Source organism: Ceratotherium simum, chromosome 34, assembly GCF_057802395.1.
Source record: "Ceratotherium simum simum isolate JZ-2026a chromosome 34, ASM5780239v1, whole genome shotgun sequence".
Classification (NCBI taxonomy): domain Eukaryota; kingdom Metazoa; phylum Chordata; class Mammalia; order Perissodactyla; family Rhinocerotidae; genus Ceratotherium; species Ceratotherium simum.
Genome location: NC_141933.1, coordinates 2,970,371 through 2,992,529, shown reverse-complemented (window position 1 = coordinate 2,992,529; position 22,159 = coordinate 2,970,371). Strand labels below are relative to the sequence as shown.

Sequence of the window (22,159 nt, the reverse complement as noted above, 5' to 3'; positions counted from 1 at the left end):
GCTTCTCAACATTCCTGTGTCTTCCAGCCTGATAGGCAGAAGCCACTGTGGCTGCAAAGCTCACTCTGCGTTTTTCTTCTGTAGAGAAACACAGGCCTTTGAAGTCTGGTGAAAATGCCTGAAAATGGTTGTTTCATAAATATTGTCCAATTTATAATTATTTATAGTTAGTCCGACACCCACTGCCCCATCTTGGCTAGAAACCAAAATTGATGACAGAGTCCGTCTTCATCTACGTTATGACGGGCGTGTTTCATTCCCATCTCCCAGCTCTGACACTAAGAACACCAGATCTCAACACTGTGGACGACAGAAGGAGACTATCCCCTAGATGCTGATTTTATTCTGCTTCACACTCACAACGTGTCAGCACAACACACGCCTGTCACACCAAAAATGATTGATGAAGGAGTTTAGTAGTTTTGTGGTTCTTTCTATCCACACTTATACTCTAGTAAGGAATGAAGTTCAAGCTGTTGTATTTAGAATCGCTTGAAATAATTTCCCTTTTTATGGTTATGTCACCAAATGGATGTAGTGTCAGATTCATTGTTTTATTTACTTTTAATTTTTAGATGTTTCTATTATTTTAATTTTTAAATATAACAATGCAAATATTTCATTGTTCCAAAGGAAAATGGTGTGTGTGTGTGCGTACAGAGAGAGACAGAGAGACAGACACAGAGACAGAGACAGAGGGACAGACATTGTTTTTACCTTTCTGTTATCTTTTTTCTTAGCATCCATGGTCTACATGTTATATCTATCTTTTATGCTTTATATTTATTATCTGTGATGTTTAATATCAATATTATTATGCATTTTTCTTTTCCCCTATATTCTTAAAGGAATCTTCAAACCTGTACCTCACAGAACTGATTGAATTCTCTTCAACTTTTAGCCAATCATTGAATTTATTTTCTTAAATTATGCTATACTATTACTCATTTTCCTCATTTGTTTCCTTAAATCTGCCAAAGAAATCTAGAAATTGGCAAAGTGTCTCTATATTTCCTTCAAATTTCTGAGTTCTGGAACAGCACAGCAGTCTCCACCCTAATAGCATTTTCTATCGTCGAGTCATCTAATGTTGGGTTTCTTGTCACTTAAAAACTCTTGATGGCCTCTCCATTACCTCACTTATTAGTCCAGATTCCTCACTCTCAGGAAACCCTTCCTAAAAATCTAACTGGCAAACCGCCCCCAGTGACACCTGAGGCCCCCCCGGGAGAGGCCTCGCTGGGACCCAGGATGCTGGTGGGCACTGGACCCCGCCCTCCGCGCCTGCGCAGAGCAGCGCCGTGTGCGTCTCCCCTGGTCAGTCTGAGGTTGGGGACAGTCTGCCCCTGCAAGTTCAGTGCAGGAGCCTTCCGACCCTGCCAGGTGCCCAGCACCACCCGTTATCTACTTGTCATGTATTTTATTTCTACATTCACTAAAACCCCCACAGTGCATGGTTATTATTTTTATCTTAGATAGCCAAAGGTTTCCGAGAGATTTAAATGTATACGTGTATTAATTTATATACATGCACCCATGTACAAATACACAGTGCTGTTTTCACTGAGGATGCAGAAAGACACAGAACGTGTCACTCCCACCCCAGCACTAAAACAGAGCTGGGTCGTCTATAAAATCCCAGCTTCTGTAGCTCAGCGGAGAAAACAGCACACCAGTGGACCCGCCCCTGAGACAAGCTCTGTGATCTCTGGCAAAGCCGGGCAGCGGCAGAAGTGGGGAGGAGACAGCCCTGAAATGTTAACAACTTTTGAAGGCAGACGGGGCTAGTGGGACGGTTTGGAATCCCCCAGGGCTGCAGACACAAGGAAGTGGGCCTCTGCTGCCCTGGCCTTGTTAATGTCAGCCATTGCATGCGCCTTGTCTCCTACACTCCTTCACACGCTGTTCTGGAATTCTGTCATGCCCATTTACACCAGGATCCCGGTTCCATGGCAGAATCTACCCCTGGACACCGGGACCCACCGAGGGAGCCCCAAAGAGGACTCGCTCAATGCCCGTGGGGCCCCCAGTGCATGCCTGGCTGTGTTAATGAAGGGAGTCCCCTCTGTCCTCTTCCGGGGAGCAGAGGCAGCTGGTGGCCTCTCTGGTTTCCTAACACGCCATTTCTAACATGCCCACCCTCCGAGCCTTCAGACCCTTTCCTCGGCACTTCGCCATATGGATGGTCCCTCCTTCTCCAGCCACACAGGCCTCCCCCTGGTCCAGCACCTCGGATGCTCTCCTCTCAGACGTGCGTCTGTCTCGCCCACACAGCCAGCTCCTGCGGGGTGTTTGATGGATCAGGGACTTGCTCCCGTGAAGGGGACTTTCCTTCCCCTCTCGGGCTGAGACATGACCCTGGGGACGAGTCCAGAGCAGCGGTGCTCAAAGTGTGGTTCCTGGACCAGCAGTGCCAGCCTGGGCTGCAGACGCAGGATCAGCCATTGAACATCACCTGGTGTGAGAAGAATTCCTATCTGAGGTGGCCAGTGTGTCTTAAGGACGAGGCTGTGACTAAAGGAGAGAGAGTTGACCACAAGGGGTCAGCGCAGAGGGCAGGTCTGTTCTGACCAGGACAGAACTCTACAGTTTGGAGGGTTTGTTCTAGGAATGACATAACGTGGTGATGGGGTTTAAAGCAAGTCAGGCCCTGATCTGATTATGTTCCCAAGATCCTCCGGTTGAGAACGTCTTCCTGACTGGAAGGAGACAGAAGGAAGGCGGAGGATGCAGTGCAATCCCCAGGGAGGGCAGAGGGCCTGTGGTGGGAGAATTGCAATGCCCGCCGCCTTCCCTGAGGCCTGAGGCTGAATCAACAATCCTTCACCAAGAGCATTCCCCTATGCAGGCAGTCGCGGGCTAGTTGTGTTGAATAAAGTAGACTCTTGTAATGAAAATTGCAAACTTGTCTTCATCACGGGTTCATGAAGGGAAAGGAAAGTGAGCCACAGAGCAGAAGATGTTCACACACAACACCCACTAAAGGGCCGAGTGCAGCATATGTAAAGAGTCCTGACCATCAATAAGAACAGCAGACGGCCAACCCGAAAGAGGAGAAACCTGACTGGACGTGACACCAGAGGAAAATGCGAAAGGCCAGTAAGCAGACAACAGGGACTGAACTCCCAGCGTCATCAGCGTGATGCAAATCGAAACCTTAACGTGATGCCCGTGCGCTGGCAGGGCTGGTTCAGTGGAGGATCCGGACAGAGCACGTGATGCCGAGAACGTGGAGCGGCTGGACCTCCCCACACGGCTGCCGGTGAGGGAGAGAGAAATCGGCACCACCACTTTGGAGAACCAGCTGTCTGCTTGGAGCCCGCTCCCTCCCCAGCTGGTCTTTGTTTTCCACACCCCACGAGACTGCAGGACACTGTCCTCTTCCTGTTAGAAGCTTTTCCTCTAACTCTCCAGCTCAGTGAAGAGCCCCAGACCCATGCAAATGCTCCATGAAGAAAATTAGATATGCTCATTTCCTCTTTTTCGTATTCCCATGTGGAAGGATGGCCACTAAAGTGACATTCAAGTGACACTTTGCTCCCCTTTGAGTTCCTGTCGTATTAGAGGAGTAAGTCACGCCATCAGTGGGTGGCAGCCATTGAACCAGGTACCTCAGCCTGGAAGAACTCAACCACTGACAGTTCACAGACACAGTCACGTGCTGCGTGAAGTTGTATGGTCACTGATGGACTGCACACACAACAGGGGTCTCATAGGATTATAACGGAGCTGAAAAGTTCCTATCACCCGGTGACACGGTAGCCGTTGTGATGTTGTACGCAGTGCATTCCTCGTGTGTTTGTGGTGAAGCTGGTGTGAGAAACCTCCTGCGCTGCCAGTCGTATAAAAGTGGAGCACATACAATCACGCACAGTACATACTACTTGGTAATGATAATAAACGACTATTTTATAGCTTATGTATTTACTATACTATCATTTTATGGTCATGTTAGAGTGTACTCTTTCCGCTTATTAAAAAGTTTACATTAAAAAGTAAAACAATATGCTGTTACGCTGGCAGCGGCCTCCTGCATCTTGTGTTTACTGCGTCTCTTGACTGCATGATTTTCTCTTGTGCTTGAATTAACTTGGTGTTGTTTTGTTCGTCGTAGCCCTTAAGTATTCAAAATTCACTGCTAATGTTGCCAGTAAGAAGCCACGTTGAGTGATGGGCCTGGAAATGAAATGATAAGTGATTAAGGACTATGAAGGGGAAAAACAGTGATGGTTGTTGTTCACCAGTCAGGCCTGTCCCGTTCCACCACAGGTAGATTTTGAGGAACAAGAGCAAAGTAATGGAAGCTATTCAAGGATCCACTTCCTTGAAGGCAACAAGCCTAACAAAAATTGGGAAGCGCCTGTATCAGACATGGAGGAATGTCTAATGACCTGGATTGAAGACCAGACACAAAAGCATATCCGTTTCAGCACCACGATGATCACGGACAAAGCAAGAAGTCTGTGATGTTGAAAGGGAAGGGAGCACCCAACTCCGCTGTTGAGTGTACTGCCAGCCCTGGGTAGTTTAAACGATTAAGAGTCGTTATTTATTACAGAATGTGAAAGTGAGTGGTGAGTCTGAGTGCTGATGTGAAGGCAGCTGAAGAATTTTTGGAAACTCCAGATGAGTTGATTGAGGAGGGAAATTACTTGCCAGAGCAAATATTCAATATGGATGAAACCTCCTTATTCTGGAAACGGGTGCCTGAAAGGACTTTCCTCCATGAGGAGGCCAAGTCAATGCCAGGTTTCAAGACTCTTAAGGACAGGATGGAAATCTTGCTTGGGGGCAGTGTTGCAGGCTACAAATTGAAACCCTTTGTGGTCTGGCATAGTGAGAATTCCAGGGCCTTCGAGCATATCAATAAGCATGCACTGCCAGAGCACCGCAGGAGCACTGAGAAGCCGTGGGTGACCCAGCTCCTCTTCCAAGATGCCCTCCTGATGTGCTGTGCCGGTGAAATGGAGAAGGGCTCTTTAGAGAATAAAATACCTTTCAAGATTTTGCTTATTGTTGATGATGCACCTGGACATCCTCCTTTTGTTGGTATCTTCATCCCAATATCAAAGTGGTGTTTCTACCCCCAAAACACCACCTCTTGCATCTAATCAGCGGATCAAGGTGTTATAGCAGCCTTTAAGACCTGCTACCTGAGAAGGACCTCTGCCCAGGCTATATCTGAAACTAAGGAAGGAGCTAGGAAGACATTGATGCAGTTCTGGAAGGATTACAACATCGATGATGGCATCAAGAAGCTTGCTTGGTGATGTCACCAAGGAGTGCGTGAATGACATCCGGAAGAAGTCACTGAAGAGGTTTGCCCACGAAGTCAAAGGATTTGCCACGGGCGAGGAAGTTGCAAAAATCAACAAGGCTGTGGATAAAATGGCAAATAACTTTAACCTGGGTGTGGATGAGGGTGACATGAGGAGCTCCCAGAGGTGGTTCCTGAGGAATTGACTAATGAGGAGTTGTCGGACCTGGGACACATACACATAGCTGATGAAGAGGCAAGAGAAAAGGAAACCATGGGGGAAGAAAAAGAACCCCAAGAAGATTCACAGTGAAGGGCTTAGCAGAAGCTTCTGAAGACCTCAACGAGCTCCTTAAGATGTTTAAAGCATGGACCACAGCACCAAAAGGTTTTCATCCGTAGAGAGGAATGTTCATGGCTCATGAGCAAATCCATGATGGAAAAAACAAACGAACCAGGCAAACCACCATGGACATATTTCTGAAAAGAGTGCCACTCCTCAGGAAGAGCATCGGGCGGGTCCTTCAGGAGCTACTCCGGAGGAAGCACTGCTGCCCCAGGAGAGGAGAGCTCCCTGTGTGTCAGTGCCCCGAAGGCCTCCCGGTGGACGAGACGTGGACGTGGAGACAGTGATGCTGATGGTCCCGCCCGCGTAGGCCTAGGCCAATGTGTGTGTGTGTGCCTTAGTTTTTAACGAAAAAGCTGAAAATGTAATAAAACATTTGAAAATAGAAAAAAGCTTATGGAATACAGATATAAAGAAAGAAAATATTTTTGTACAGCTGTACAATGTGTTTGTGTTTTAAGCAAAGTATTATTATAAAAGAGTCAAAAAGTTAAAAAAATTAAACGTTTGTAAAGTAAAATGTTACAGTAAGCTAAGGTTAATTTACTATTGAAGAAAGAAAATTTTTTTAATAAATTTCGTGCAGCCCAAGTGTACAGAGTTTATCAAGTCTACAGCAGTGCGCAGTCGTGTCCTCGGCCTGCGCGCTCACTCACACTCACTCACTGAGCCCCGGAGCAGCTGCCAGTCCTGCAGTCTCCGTTCACGGCAGTGCCCTCCGCAGGTGGCACTTTTGTCTTTTCTATTCTATTTTACTGTATCTTTTCTATGTGTAGATAGGTTTAGATACATGAGAACCATGTGTTACAGTTTCCTACAATATTCAGTTCAGCAACATGCTGTACAGGGTTGTAGTCTGGGAGGGACAGGCTAGCCCACACAGCCCAGTTGTGCCGCAGGCTACACCATGCAGGGTTGTGTAAGTCAGTCTGTGACGTTCGCACACACCTCGGTCTTGTGTCTAGCCTCATTCCTCTGTTCTCTAGTTCTAATCAGTTCTCTTGGATGTTCTAAATAGGTGCTCATTTCATTTGCATTATCGTGGGCAAATAATAAGAGTTGGGTCTTCTCTTTTTTAATAGACAGATGTCATTTCTTTATTCTCATGCTTTCGCATTGCAGGGTCTTCAACGCTGTTGAACAGCAGCATCAGGCCCCTCGTTACGTTCCTGACGGCAATAGGAACACCTCCAGGGCTTTCCCACTCATTTCCGTTTCCACAGCAACCGGAGCGTATTCCAGGCGATGGTCAGACTTCAGATGCTTTCTAGTCTCTCCTCTGCCTCAGTCTCCACACAGCACACAGCACAGCTGGCTCTCCACTCCCATCTCCCCACTCTTCCTTCCTGGTTCCGTGACCCCACACGGCGGTGGTCTGAAGCCTGTCTACGCTGGGGAGCACTCTACAAAAAAGAGTACAAAAAATTATGCATACCAAATTAAGTTCAAAAATGAGCATTTATTTAGAAATAATCACAGTTAACACATCTAAAAGGCTGATTAACACCACAAACGTCAAATGTTGTGATTTTTCTAGACATTGAGATGTTTGTGGTATAAATCCAGAAAATCAACATAACACTTGGTATTAACTGCCTGAAATGCCCCTGTGATACCGTTTCCCCTGAATGATCTGCTGTGTCCTCCTTGAGCACTTCTTCAGGCGACAATTCCATCATATTTCATCCACAGACAACAGGAAGATACTCCGGTATGTCTTCTAGCAAGATTGATTGAATTTTTAAAATTTCTGATCTCACTGGTATTCACAACGTATCGCTGGTTATGTCATGTACATTTTTAAGTCACTGTAAACTTGGGAAATGCACTATCGAGTCCCTTCCATGCACAAGCTTCCATTTTCCTGTGAAGTGATGAAGCCTTGAAGATCCTCAAAGATCTCTGATGCGATGCCACTCAGCCAGCGTGTGGCCCAGGTCCTGCAGTGTGTGTGATGAGGTCACTCGAGCTCGTGGTCAGTGTGAAGTGTCACATCGGGGAGAAACATGTCTCTTCCCCACATGCTCATTTCACTCTCTTCTCTCCCTTAAGTGAGTTATCCAACAACTCAAGAGCCTGCTCGTTACTTCTGTTGACAGTGGTCTCTTCCTCTTCATGAACAGTGGGATCTGGAAAATTTGCTGTTACGTTTTGTGTCTCGATGTCTGAATAATGTCTATTGATTTCAGTGCTCATCTCTAGTAATTTCATTTCCTGTTTCATTATCTAAAACGTCTCTCAGAACTTTAACAAATAAATTTAAAGGTGGCAAAAGATGGTACCCTTCCTATTTGTCCAATTCTGGAAGGGATCATTTCTTTCTACATTGGAATGTCACAGAACCTCTGTGCAAATGCCGTTAGGACGGCAGATTCCTACCTTGGATCTTCCACGGCGAGATGCCAGGAGACGCCCCGGCCGCCCTGCGCGCCTGCCAGAGGGGAGCAGGTGGAGGAGACGCTGGAGTGAAAGGGGCTTATTGAGTCCAAGGCCCCAGGCCCTTCTTCCTCCTCACCTGTCCCCCGGCTCCCACACCTGCTGTGGGTCTTTCCTGTTGGTCAGCTTCTGCTTATAGGAACGCTGGCCCCACCCGGCCTCCTCTGCTGCCTTATTTTCTCCAAAGTTCTATGGCCACAGGATACCCTGGGGTCCCCCTCATTATAACGTGTGTGGGTCTCCTCCTCCTTGGAGTGGAGGTTGAGCCCAGGAGGGCAGGGGTTCCTTCTGCCTGCTTGTCACCTCGTGCCTGGAACAGCACCTGGCATGCGGTAGGTGCCCAGTGAATACTTGTCGAATGCACCAGCATGCCCAGTGGGGCCTGGAGCCGGGTGTCGGCTGGCACTGGCCTGCCTGGGCATGCTGCTGTGCGCTCCATGGTGACAAGACCTGTTCTTGTAGGGAGGGGGACCGGTAACCTCAACCGCGGGCGCCTCCACTCAGGCTTTCTGCCTACCCAGCAGCTTCTAATTTGGGTGCGTGGTTGGGAGATGCTCTCGGCTGTCACCCTGCTTTTGGGGGTCAGCTCCCTGCCTCTCCCACACGGTCATGAAGTGCAGCTGGAGGCGGGGCCCCTCTCCCATCCCTGGGCTGGAGGTGCCACAGCTGAGTGGCTGGGCCCCCATTCTGGCTGCCATCCCTGTTACCTAGACGTCCAGGCGCAGAGGTCAGGCCAGGCCTGGGCCGGGCAGCCCAGGGAGCTCAGTGGGCCTGGCCCGTGGGCCCTGGGCATGGCTGATGTGGACTCCTCGGCAGGGCGGACAGGAGATCACTGCAGTGCCTCCTGCTGCAGCCTCTTGAGGAGCGATGACAGAATATAAGGGGCTTCATCTCCGTCGTGCTGGTCACTGTCCTGAGAGGGGTGTGGGCTGCAGGCGCCACAGGGCAGGAGGGGTGTCCGGGGCACAACAGCTTGGTCTTCCTCCATCTGGACGGGACCTGTCGCTGGGGCTCCAGGGGCGTGGCAGGGCTGGGCCTGTCTGGTGGCCCTGGGGGTGGCCCAGGCAGGTGATGCAGCGAGAGAGACCCAGTGTTCCAGTTCAGAGCTCACGTCTGGGGGCCACCTGCCCGGGGCTTCCTGACTCCCTGGCAGGTTTGGCAGGAAATAGAACCTCCGCGGCTGCAGCCCGTCCCGAGAGCTGTCCTGGGCTGGGGGCAGGCAGGCCAGACCCGGAGCCTCCGAGGCCCCCAGAGAGGCCTGTGCAGCCATGGGCCCTGCGGAGGCCCCCTCACACTGCTGCTCCTCGGCCCTGGGGACAGCCTAGCCGGCGAGGGTCCTGGCTGCTCACGCTGGGCGGGTAGGAGGGGAAGGGCCTGCCTGTCCCCTGTGGGGATCTGCTCACACCTGGGCGAGGTGAGGAGGGGCCTGGGCTCTGGGGACACTCGCTCCGGGCCCAGGGGCACCGTGGGGGAACTCCTCCGGTTGTGCTGAAAGTAAGCAGACTGCGTTAACTTCTCCACCAGGCCCTTGGGCCCGCACAAGGTGGGGCCCGTGGTGTCCTCGTGGCTCCTGCGTGGCCGCCCTGGCCTGACACGGAGCACAACCCTCCAGGCTGCTGATCCTGTGTCCACAGGGTCGGCCCTGACACCCAGCCCTGGCCTGGTTTGCCGAAGCTTCTTAGAGCAGAAGAGGGGATGGAAGAGGGGAAGGCCCTGGGGGCTCCCCACTATGCACTGCCCCAAGAGGGTGAATCGGGAGAGGACTGTGCCCTTGAGGCCTCCTGAGGGGGGCAGGTCCCACTTCATCCTCCGAAGCTCCAGCATCGAGGCCTGCAGGTGCCTGAGCACGGCGTCGTCCTCCAGGCCCCGGGCTGGGACAGCCTGTCCTGCAGGAACTCCCGCAGGCCTTCCAGGGGCAGCTGCAGGAGGCGTTCTAGGAGAGGGGTGCGCGTCGGGCCGGGGGCCCCCATCACCCGGGCTCCCTTGTGTGGATGGCTGCTGGGTTCTGCTGTGCCCAGGAGGGCCCCGGGCAGTGCCCACCCCCTTGCTGCCGCTTCTCCAGAGGATGCCCTGCCCAGGTGGGGCAGGAGCAGTGGGCCACACACCCCGGCCACACTCGGGCTCCCACGGACTTGCTCACTTCTCTGCACCTTGAGGATGGTGAGGCTGTGGCAGTGAGCACGCGCTCACCCTCCAGGATGCAGGTGTCCCAGAGCCTCAGGGTGAGTGAGAAGGGGGTCTGTGGGGACAGCAGGCAGGGGAGGGGCAGCTGAGCAGGGCCCAGCACAGGGTGAGAACCCCCATCTGCCCCTGGTGCCTGCAGCTGACAAGTCCTGGAGCTCCTCATCTGGGTGGACTCATCCCAGTGGGGTCATGGCTACTGGACGAAGGTGCTCCCCGCCAGGACACTCAGGGACCTAAGGGGCTGGCCCACACGACTGCTGACCTGGGGGCAACAGGGACTGCCCCCCACCTGGCAGGAAGAACCCGAAGGAGCAAGATGCTGGCTGCAGAGTGGGCCAAGGGCTCGTCCACACCCCAGGCTGACCCGGCCTTCCCTCCGGGAGCTGAGGTGGAAACAGCCCGTCCCCGGGGCCTGGGGGTCCATCCTCCTGGAGGAGGGCTCTGGGCTTCCCCAGGAGCGGTCCTGGCCCCATCCGCCCCTCGAGCAGGGCCTGGCTTGTCTGGGGTGGGGCTGAGCTCGGCCCTCCCCAGACACTGGGGGCAGGGAGCGTTTTGGGTCGGGGTCTCCCTGGCAGCCTCACCCGGTCAGGGAAGCACTGTAGGAACCACCTGGCGGTATAAATGCCAGTGGACATCTGCCCCTCGTCCTCACGGAAGGCCAGAGTGTGCTCAGGGCCTGCCGCCCCGGCGCAAACCCCCCTACTACAGGGCCCTCTGCAGCCGCTCCCAGGGGCCGGGTAGACACACTTCCCGAAGCCCAGCTCTGGCCCAACTGGCCCCTGGCCCCACAGGATCAGGAAAATGAAACCGAACTCTCTCAGCAGCAGGAGGGCCAGGCCCATCTCCCCTGTCCCCACCCCTGGGACAGCGCCTGGGGATGAGGCGGGGATGCTGCTACTCACCATGTGCTTCTTCAATTTTGGGAGAGCTTTGCTGAGAACATGGTCATGATGGGCCTGGAACCGTACCAGTTTTGGGAACCCCGGAATGAAGAAACCTGAGATGCCCCCAGGCCCCAGCGGATCAGAACCTGCTCCCAGCGGGGTGGGGGTGGGGCACTGGCAGGTGCCCCCCGCTGGACCGAAGCCCTCCTCCCCGCCAGGGACCCTGCCCTGAGTCCACGGCCTTCCACGCCCTTGCTGGACACCCTCTTCCCAGAGAGCAGGACTGCCTTTAGGGCCCGGGGTGGCCAGGGGCAGAGGACCGCCTCACAGAGGCTCAGCTCTGCTGGTGCCCTGTGCTGAGGGTCAGGCAGACAGCCTGGCACCACCCCCATTCCCGCTCCCCACAGTGGCCACAGCGGGAGCATGGGGGTCCCAGCACTGAGGAGCAGGGCATGCGGCCACGGGGTGGGTGACGGGAGTGTGCGCGGCCACCTCCTGGGCTCGGAGTGAGGCTGGGGGCACGCAGGAGGGGCAATGCTGCCATCTGGGCTTCGTCTGGCCATGGGCCTGGAGGGTGGCCGGGCAGACGGCAGGATGTGAGGCAGGACCAGCAGAGATGTAAGAATCCTCTGGATGAGGACAGGCCCAGGCAGTGGCTACAGGACCCTGAGGGCAGCCTGGGGAGGCGGGGCCCTTCTCTGATGGGGAGATGGACTGGGTGGGGTCCCCGGGAAGCCCCACCGCTGGGAGAGCTCTGCAGGGAGGCTGTCCTGGGCTCTGTCACGTCCAGTGGCCCACAGAGGCCACCTACCGTGCATGGCGTGCCTCTCGCCGGTCATCAGTTGGGCCAGCGCCCAGAAGGCGTCCTCCTCACCCAGCAACATGAGCAGGATGGCCGCGACCTGGCTCATGCCCTGGCAGTAGCCCACCTCCTACAAGGGTCAGACACGCGTGGAAGGACGACCCGGAGCCCGCCTCTGTGCCCTCCCCTGCACTCCCATTTCAGCTCCACGAGCTCCAGACAGACCCCTGCCCGGCCCAGGCTCTCTGGGCCCAGAGGGTGGAGGTGAGGACGGCGGGGACCACTGAGATTCTAGGCCACAGGGAGAGCCGCTGACCAGCTCAGGCACCAGCACCACGGCAGCCCCGTGCCCGAGCTCTGGGGTCCCCTTCTCAGATGAGGGAGAGGGGCCTCTGAGAGGTGCCAGGGCAATGGGGGCTACCGAGGTCTGGAGACCCCGCTAAGACACAGGCCAGGAGCCTGACTGGGCGCAGGAGCACGGCTGGGCCAGACCCCGCTGTGGGCAGCCCATGGGGTCGCTCAGTGGGTGCTCCTCGGGGAAACCTTCATCCCTGCTGAGTTTCTGATGAATAACATGGTGTCTTCAGGATCCAACTCCAATCTGATGACAACAGTGACGCTCACGTGGCCCCACACTGACTAGTAACACATGCCCGCTGAGACGAGCGGCTGGCATCCTCGCCAAGCTTCTGGGCTGGGGCAGCCCCAGGGGTGAGCTCCCCTTTCCAGTTCTGAACAGTGGAGTCTGCGTCCAGCCTTCTCCGACTCAGTTTAGATGAGCCGCCCCCTCGCTGCATCTCTGTGACCCTGTGAGCTGGGGCCTGACCCCTGTGTCCTGTCTGGTCACGGGTACTCGATTTAAAGGCAAGGACGGCGAGGGACCCTAGGCCTGGGGCAGGATACTCATGGGGTTGTACACGGAATAGGCCGCGAGGACGTGGAACAGGGCTTGCTGCCTAGGAAAGGACGACAGGGGGCTGTGCTGATGCTGTGGGTCTCGTTTTGTCTGACAAACGCTGACGACAGAACAGTTGTGGTTAAGAAGTCAGCCAAGAAGCCGTGACCTCTTCAGAGCACCTCAGGGTTTAACAATATTTTGGGGTACAGTCTACATACGAGGAAATGCAGATATCTCAGTCGTACGGTTTGATGAGTTTTCATCTTCACCCTCGTGTTTTAGTTTGCATACATCAAAGTTCAGTCTTTCACCATGCAACGTTATTCTGTTTGCTGCTGTCACCTCCCCTGTCCTACAGGACCTCTGTGTCCCCCCGGGACCCCTGCATCTCCCCTGGGACCCCCGTGTCCCCCGAGACCCCCAGGGAGCCCACTTGCCCAGTGGCCTCACTTGATGCCATAGTGATCCTGGAACATGATGTGGCTTCTGAAGGTGCGGTTCACATCCAGGTCAATCTGTTTGAGGTCCTGAGAGAAGAGCCTGGCCTGCTCCTTCAGCCTCTGTGGGCGGAACCAGGAGGAGGAGCCAGCATCAGAAACACAGAACAGGACCTGCCACCAACGTCATCCTGGACAGAGTGAGCGCTCTGGCTGGAACGTGAGTTTCCTGCGGGAACCTCATTCTGCTGCTTGTGTCTGAAGCCAGGGAGGGTCCCAACTGCCCACCATGCCCGCGGGGCCCACGTCCTGCCCAGCAGCCCTGGGAAGGGGACTGCCGATGGTCAACCCGTGGGCTCCTCCAAGGCCCAGACCCCCACCAGTTAAATAGGCAGGTCCAGGCCACCTGACTACTGCTCCCCACCCTGCACGGGGCCTGTCCAGGGCAACAGCACCTGCCCGGGCTCTGAGCTTGCCCCCGAGGCTGCTCCCTGGAACCTGCTCCTGGGGCCCTGGCACCTCTCAGGGCCCTGGGGGAGGCAGGAGGGCAGCTCGGCCTCTGCTCCCCGACGCTTGCCTAAGTCCTAGAACCAGACACAAGGCGAGGCCGCTCTCTCTGCGCCCTCCATCTTCACCCACCCGCTCATTCTGTTCACCGCACGGGAATCTGGCAGCAGCCCACCCGCCGTCCCCACCCAGGGCCCTGAGGATGGGAGGGCTGCGGGGGCTCCAGGCCCATCTGCGGCACGGGCTCCCATCACCCTGATGCTAAACCACCTGGGGGGAGCTGGGCCCCACGGCCCTGACACCCCACTTTGGCCCCTGGTTATGGAGGCAGAGAAGCCTCCTTGGGGTTCCACACGGCTGCACTGATGTGCATGTCCCCACTTTAAAGCTCTGGCTCACATGGAGGAACACTCGACCTCTGCGTGTTCTCCGGACCCAGCCACCCTTCCCGTCACTTTACTTGTCCTGACTCGCAGGTGTTTGCAGAACGTCTTGACTTTTCTAAGGCTGTGATCATTTCACCTGCAAGTGCAGATAATTTTGTGTCTTCTTTTTATCTGAGTGACAGTTTCTTCTATTTTCTTGTCTGATTGTAGGAGTTAAAACTGCCAGAACAATTCTGAGTACAGTGGTGACAGCAGCCGTCTCTGTCTGTTCTTCTGAGGTTGATGGAAACGGCTTCAGCATTTCACGGCCCCTCATGATACTCGCTGTTGGTTTTTGTTCAATAGATTTAGAAATAGTTTATTTCTCCTCTTATATTACTTATGATTTTTTACGATTTAGAAATGGCTCATGAACTGTGTTCACCAGCTTTCTGAATGCGCTGATGTCACGAGATGACGTTTCCCTTTTCATGTGTCCGCGTGCTATTTGGTCCCCTCAGTCTGGTTCCGGAAGGCACCGTCCGGGTGTGAGGGTCATTCCTCTAATGCCGCACTTCATCACACCTGCTAGGATCACATCTAGACGTGTGCGTCCAGAGCGACTGTGAAATGGACTGGCAGGTTTCCTCTGGCGCCCTTTACGAGGTTCTGGAAGTGGGGCCGAAGCCTCACGAAAATGGAGCTTCCCTTCCCCCGACCTGAGCCCGGGCTGGGGAGCCGCATCCACCACAGCCAGGAGCAGCCGCCTCCACGGACGGCGCCTCATCTCGTCTCTGGTTCTCCTTCACCGCGGGCTTCTCTTTTCGTCCACACGGGCGATTCTGCTTGGAAATCAGCTGTTTCCTCCGTTTTCCAGTGTCCGCCCACGAGCTGCACACAGCCTCCCTTGTCACTCTCTGAGCCCGTGCTGCCCGTGGCCGGGGCCCCGCTCCTCTGAACGCCCCACGTTTTATCCTCTCTCTCCCTTTCGTCAAGCCTGGGAGCAGTTTAGCTGTAAAACTCGTTCTTCAAATAACCAGTTCTTGGTTTTCCTTATCTTCTCTACGTCTTTTGGGTTTCTACTTCATTTTGCATTTTTAAACTTCCTCTTCCTTATTCTTTTTCTAATTTTTTTCTAATTTTAAAGTTGAAGACATAGTTCTTTAATGTCAGTCTTTAGAAAATAAAACACCTGTTTTGGGGGGCTTTTCGTGAATTGTTACATAATTTGTCATTTCAGTTTTGGTATCAATGGCTCTAAAGTTTTGCTGCTGTGGTGAATAGAACGCTTTTCTTATAATATTTACCAGGTGACTGGTCAATAAGACGATGGTTTTCCTGATTTGTGAGCCCCCCCCCGTGTGATGTCAGTCATACCCACGTGTGCTGTAAGGAGAGACCCCGCTCCCCGGTCCACTCTCTTGTGGCCGATGGGCTCTGGCCAAGTCCCTTGAGTCCTTCATATGTGGCAGCGGCAGCTCTGGGCAGTGTCTCTAGGTTTTCACCCGAATCTGGGTGCATCTGGCTGGGTTCCTGGTCACAAGTTCAGAACAGACTCGGGCGCTCAGAAGCTCGGGGGGGTTTGTGGGTGGCTGTGCCGGGAGCCTGGAGGCCCAGACTGGGGACCAGGCGGGGTGCAGACGTCCAGTGCTGCCCCTTCCTTCCTGGGAAGCAGCTGGCCTCGCCGGGCCCTGCAGCGGGGCCGCAGAGGGTCTGGCTCACCCTCCCGCCGGGACAGCACTCCACAGGCCAGCTCCTCCCGCCTCTCCTCTAAATGCCTTCCTTCTCCGTCTCAGCGCCCTGAGCCACGTCTGCAGGACCACGGGGACGCTGCGCGGCTGGTCACTAGAGCCTCTCTCGTCCGGTTTTATGGGGCCCTTTGAGGGTTTCACGATTAAGCACGATGCTGGCTGTGGTTCCACAATCATAGTGGATGGACGGACACGTGTGTACGTTTTTACCACACGATTCCTGGCTGCTTGTTGAAGCGTGACCCCATCACACCCCCTCGGGTGGCATTTCCCTGTGTCCAGGCTTCGCTGGGCTGGTCCCGCTCTGTCTGGGCACATCACTGCCGTTTATCTTCAAGAATGCACAGAGCACCCTCCCTGGGCCATGTGACCTGGGGGACCCTCGGGTGGAGACGGGGCTGAGCCCTGGGAACCAGCTGGGTGCAGGGTCTTCACTGGGGGGACGGGAGAAGACCCGTTGCTCGTCCCATTAAGTCTCCTCTTTCTACCCACTCCACTCCTGTCTGTGGTTCCCATGTGTGTGGTTGCTTTTCCACTTTGTGGTTTCTGTGGGTGTGCTTCCTTGCCCTTTCCCCAGGTTTCTGGCCTTTGCTATGTGACTGTCCCCTGCTCAGATGGGGGTTTAGTTGGATTCAGGGGGCGTCTGTCCATCTCTGGGTCCAGCGTCTGCACTGGGCCAAGCTGAAGACCCGGGCAGTAGGGGGGACGGGCAGGAGTGTCCAGGGCCCGTGATTCTGGGAGGGGCTGGGACAGCACTGAGGTCTGGCGAGGGGTCCCCGTGGCGCACGACCTACCCCCGGCCCCCCAGCCCTGAAAGGCCTGGCCTGTAGGCGCTGCCTCTGCCGAGTGTGGAAGGGCCGCACCTCATGTTTCCCTTCGTTCTCCGCCTTCACCTTCTCAAGGTCCAACAGGTGTGACCACACCTGACCCCGCACCTGCGGGGGGCCCCCCCTTAAAGACCCGCCTGTGCATCTGCAGGAAAGAAGAAAGCTCTGGTGAGACAGGCCGCAGGGCGACTGCGGAGGAGAGGGAGTGTGCGGCATCTGGAAGATTCTGGCCCGGGGCTCCATGGCTTTGTGACCGGGGAACCGGGCAAAGGAAGGGTGACTGAGGGTCTGGTCAGCAACTAACACGCCTGTCAATCGTTTTTCAGACGAGAAGGAACGGTGTGTCCTGTTCTGCAGAGGTCGGTGTCCCTGTTCTGCAGACGTTACTGTCGTGCAGAGAAACTCACATATTTGCAGCAAGACCCTGCGGAATGTTCCAGCACCAAGCATCCTAAAGTCACCTCAACTCATTGACATCTTAAATTCTCTTCCTCTGGGAGGGCCCAAGCAGCCGTGTTGAGAGCAGGCGATGCATGCAAGAGCCTGTGTACCTGCTGGGCATGCGCCCTCAGTGAGCACAGTTGTTACACAGTTGTTACAAATAAAGCTGTTATCCTCTGCTCTCTTGTGTGTAAAGTCCCCACCGGCACTGAGCTCGGGGAGACACTGCTATGGGAGTTATCCCCGCTGTTCCCCATCGCTGGTGCGAGCAATAAACCTTTCTTCACCTACTTCCGCCTTGGTTGTGCTTTTCGCCTCCGCACTCACCAAGAGACGGACCGACTGAGTTCGGTTACAGTTTCTCGGGAGACGGCAGGTCTAGCTAGAACTCGCCCGTCTCCCACAACTAGGAGTGGACGAGGCTGCAAGGGACGTTGTGGACAATGGTCCCCGCTTATCCCTCCCTACGGGGCCCTGGGCCTGAGGTGGCCCTGGCTCTGGCCTCAGATCCTCTCCAGGTGAGGTGACCCTCGTGGTGTGGGCGGGTGGCTGCGGGCTGCCCTGGGGACCCAGGCCTGTCATCCTTTGGGGGCAGGACAGCGTGCCACCTGCCCAGCGCTCAGGTCTCGACCTTTTTGTTGTCCTGGTACCGATTCCAGTCCCTCAGCATCTTCAGCCACTTGTCGGCTTGCCTGATGTCTTGGCGTTTTTGCTGGAAGATGAGAAGTGATGGTGTGAGCCCAGCTGCCAGCTTTCCTAGAGGGGCCCTGAGTGCAGTGTCCAGTCCCATTGGGAGCCCTGACGTGAACAAATTCAAAGGGGCCAGAAAAGGCGAGACCCTCTCCCACAGACCCGCTGGCCTCCACCGGGTCCCAGCCTCGAGGTGGGGTCCTGGTGGCCAGCAGGCAGTGACCTCTGAGCTGCGTGTGGGTTTGGTAATCTCCCCCGACTCAGGACAGCTCTGGGGTCGGGGGTGGCAGGACCACGGCCTCACGCCCACGGCCGCCTCCCGCCTGTGCAGCAAGGAGGGGCTCTTACCTTCGCCTCCTGGGTGGTGAGGCCAGGCAGCTCCTTCTCACTGGAAGGCAAGAGAAGCAGAGCCCTGAGGACCTGCACCAGGCCGGGGCCAGGGAGGGACCAGGCCCGCCGCCCAGAGCCCCCAAGTCTGGGCCCAGGATTCTCTGGAGGGAGAAAGGACAGGGGGCAGAGGGAGGGCAGGGCGGCCAGGTGCCTGTGGCTGGAGGAGGCGTCCTCCACGGGGGCCCGAGAAGGGTCGGTGCTGGCACAGTGGTGGGCTGTGCCTCAACAGCAGCCCTCAGGAGGTGACCCGCCACTGTCCTGGGGTTGAGCCGGCCTGAGAACTGTCCACGGCCCCGGGGTGCACCCTGTGCTCATCCTGCCGAGGTCTCCACGCCCCACACAGGGTCTGACTGTCCAGCATCGAGACCGCCTCCCTCTGCCCCGGCCGCCCACCCTTCTGTCCCTGACTTCACCCCTCTCTCGTCGTCACCACTTCCCCAAGTCACCTTCCGGGTCTCAATTCAAGCCGACTGCAAACCTTGGACTGCGGTGGGCACCAGGGGACGAGGTTCTGAGCTGGGGAGACGGGTCCTGCCTCCAGAGAAGTGTTTCCACAAACAGAAACCATCCCAGAGATGGACACCCCTTCTCAGGAGGGGTGTCCAGATGACTCACCGCATAAACCCGAGGCAGTCTGTGACCTTGTACAGGGTGAGGTCAGGGTCTTCCTGAGGAGCCGCTGGAGCCCCTGCTTGGCGTCCCTGCAACCCAGAGGGGGCACAGGGGTGAGGGACCCAGAGCCGGGGACCTGGGGACAAGGAGGGAGCAGGGTGGTCCTCCCTCCCCTGCATCCTGAGGGAGCCCTGGAACCTGTGGCCACGGGCACAGCCTGAGGGGAAGGACCCGCCTGCCCGAACGGGAGCAGCCTGACAGCCTCACCTGCTCCTGCTGTGAGATCCCCCCGGGACCCCCTGTTCCTGGAGCTCTACCCCCACCTGGGCCATAACTGCTCCTGCTGCCTGTGATTCCCGCTGGGCTGTACCTGCTCACACCTGGCTATGACCCACCCTGGGACGTCCCTGCTCCTGCCTATGATCCCACCTCAGCCTCGCCTGCTCCTGCCTATGACCCCACCTGAGCCTCGCCTGATCCTGCCTATGACCCCACCAGAGCGTCACCTGCTCTTGCTGACTGTGGTCCCCGCCTGGGCCTCACCTGCTCCTAGAGCTAGGATCTCCTCCTGGGCCTTACCTGATCGTATTGGGCAATTATTTTTGCTCTTTCCAAGGCCAGCAGGGTCTCCAGGTCTTCCTGCATGTCTAATATGCAAGACAAAAAAATCCAAATATTATACTCCACCAACCAAAGCTTCAGAACACACACCCGCCTGCTCCTTGCTGGCAGCTCCCCAGTCCATCTGATGAGAGAGTGGTGAAGACCCGTAGCCAGGGCGGGTGGCATCCGGCTTGGCGGATCATAGGTTCCCACTCACACTTTCTAACAGTCCTGCTTACAGGCTACCTTCCCAGCCCCTGGGACTTCTGTCCTCATGAGATTACAGTTCTCTTCAGAAGCTTTATGAGGAGCCAGAAGGCGGATCCGGGGCTCAGATGAGCTGCTGACTGGCAGCGCAGTGTGTGCACTCCTGGCCCAGGGTGGTACTGAGCAAAGGCGCGTGTGGCTGCCGGCTGAGGAGGGGCTTCCTGCTGGCACACTGGGAACCCAGTCCTGCTCTTAGACACCAAAGCACGAGCAACAAAAGAAAAGAAACCACTAAACTAGACTTTATCAAAATTAAAAACTTCTGTGCTTCCAATGACACCATTAAGAAAGTGAAAACACCACCCACAAGGAATGAAAATATGTGCGAGTCACCGATCTGATGAGGGACCCAGTGTACACAACATACAAAAACTCAAAACTCCACAACAAAGAGACAAATCACCCCATTAGAAAGTGGACACAGGACTCAGATGTTTCTCCAATGTGATGTACAAACGGCCAGCGAGCACCAGAGAAGATGCTCAACAGCAGCAGCCACCAGGGAATGCAGACCCAAACCACAGCGAGACACCACTGCCCACCCCTGGACTGGCCACTACAGGAAGGGGAAAGAATGAGGTGGGCGAGGATGTGGGGGAACGGGAGCCTCCTGGGCTGCCAGCAGGAATGTCAAAAGGTGCAGCCATTGTGGAGAACAGTTTGCGAGTTCCATAGTTAAACATCGAGGTACCACGTGCCCAGCAATTCCACTCCCAGGTATACGCCCAAGGGAAGTGAAAACAGGGTCTCAAGCAAATATTTGCAGATGTGTCTTCATAGAAGAACCACTCACAGAAGCAAAAAGGTGGAAACAGTCTAAGTGTCCATGGACAGAGGAACAGATAAACAAAATGTGGTTCATACACGCAATGGACTATTATCCAACCAGAGAGAGGAGTGAAATCCTGATCCATGCTACAACCAGGATGGACATGCTGCTGAGGGAAAGAAGCCGGTCGCAAAAGACCCGTATTGCAGGATTCCATGTGTCTGAAATGTCCGGAATAGTCTGATCTACAGACACAGAAAGTGGGTTGGTGGTCACCAGGGGCCAGGGGAGGGAGAATGCGGGAATCTGCTGATGGGCCAGAGATTTCTGTTCAGGGCGGTGAAATGTCGTGGAAACAGTGGTGATGGTTGCACAACTTGTAAACACTCTAAAACCCACTGAAGTGTGTACTTTCACAGCTGAGTTTGAGGATTCGGGATGTTAAGAAAATGTGCTCTCAGAGCCGCTTCCCACATCTCAGCCCCGGGACCCTGACGGTGGGAGCTGGGAAACCGCCACAGATTAAGAGAACGTTCGGGGCGCTCCCCCACAGACACCCCTTTGCTCCTGCCCTCTGAGTTCCTCCCTGGGCTGCACTAACCCAGGACGTCCCTACTGCAGGGGTCTGGAGACCAGAGACCCCTGGCACGAGCCTCCGGGAGCTTCCACAGACCAGGTAATGCCCGGTCCCTCAGAGGAGACCCAACTCCCACAGGGACCCCATCCTACAAAACCTCACTGGTTCTGGCTGGTGAATCAGCATAGACACCACCACCAGGGTGGGTGGGTTTGGGGAGAGGACTACATGTGTGACCTCGAGCAGCCTCTGTGCTGTGAGACCGTGTCTCGGGGGAGGAACCAGGTTTCACAGATCTGAGCCGGGCACCAGGAGGGGGGCCACATTTCCCCTCACAGGGAAAGCGCACGTTGGCTGCTGGGACCTGAGGTCCTGGAGAGTGTCCAGAACTGGGGCCCGGCGTGGCGCCGCCTCTCGAGAAGCAGGGACAGGGCTACTTTGGGGGAGGCCCTGTGCCCCCGCCCCGGCCCTCAGGATGGACGATCATCACCCGGCTGCATGTTCCGGAGTCTCCACAGGCAGGAGAGGTGAAGCCCTCAGTCCAGCACCACACAGAGGGGCATCCGAGGGAGCGGCCAGGCCCTCGGCAAGGTGTCCATCTGACCTCGGCCTCCGCCCGTGGACACGGGCACCACGGGCAGCACCCACACCCCATGGAGCCGTGGGAGGCCTGTCGGAGCCTGGCTCACCATCGGGATTAAGGGTCAGTGTCACCTCGGCCGCAGCCCAGAGTGACCAGCATGGCCCACCCAGTGGCCCCTGTACCCAAAGTGGCCCGAAGGGGGAGGGACCAGGTCATGCTCACCTGACTGACAGTCGCTGTGCAAGCTGCACCTCCTGTGGGAACACGACACTCGGGTCGAGGTGGGCAGTGTGCAATGGCAGAGCCGGTCCGGAGGGCACGAGTGCCTCCACCTGCTACGGACAAGAGTGGACAGGGTGCCGGGCAGCGGGCGGAACCTGGGGGCGCTGCCATTCCACCCGACAACGGGGCCCCCGGGTCAGCGTGTGGGTCAGCGGAACCCGGCCTGACTTAGCTCGTAACCCCTAAAGGTCAGGGGCCCCAGTGGAGGGTCCCGTCACCACGGAGGGGACAAAGCAGAGGCTTGGCACAAT

General features: G+C 55.8%; 1 pseudogene; it reads right to left on the bottom strand.

The window, feature by feature from the left end:
• Positions 1 to 8,868: 8,868 nt before the first annotated feature.
• Positions 8,869 to 21,735, bottom strand: LOC106803636 (USP6 N-terminal-like protein; annotated as a pseudogene).
• Between the last annotated feature and the right edge of the window lie 424 nt (positions 21,736 to 22,159).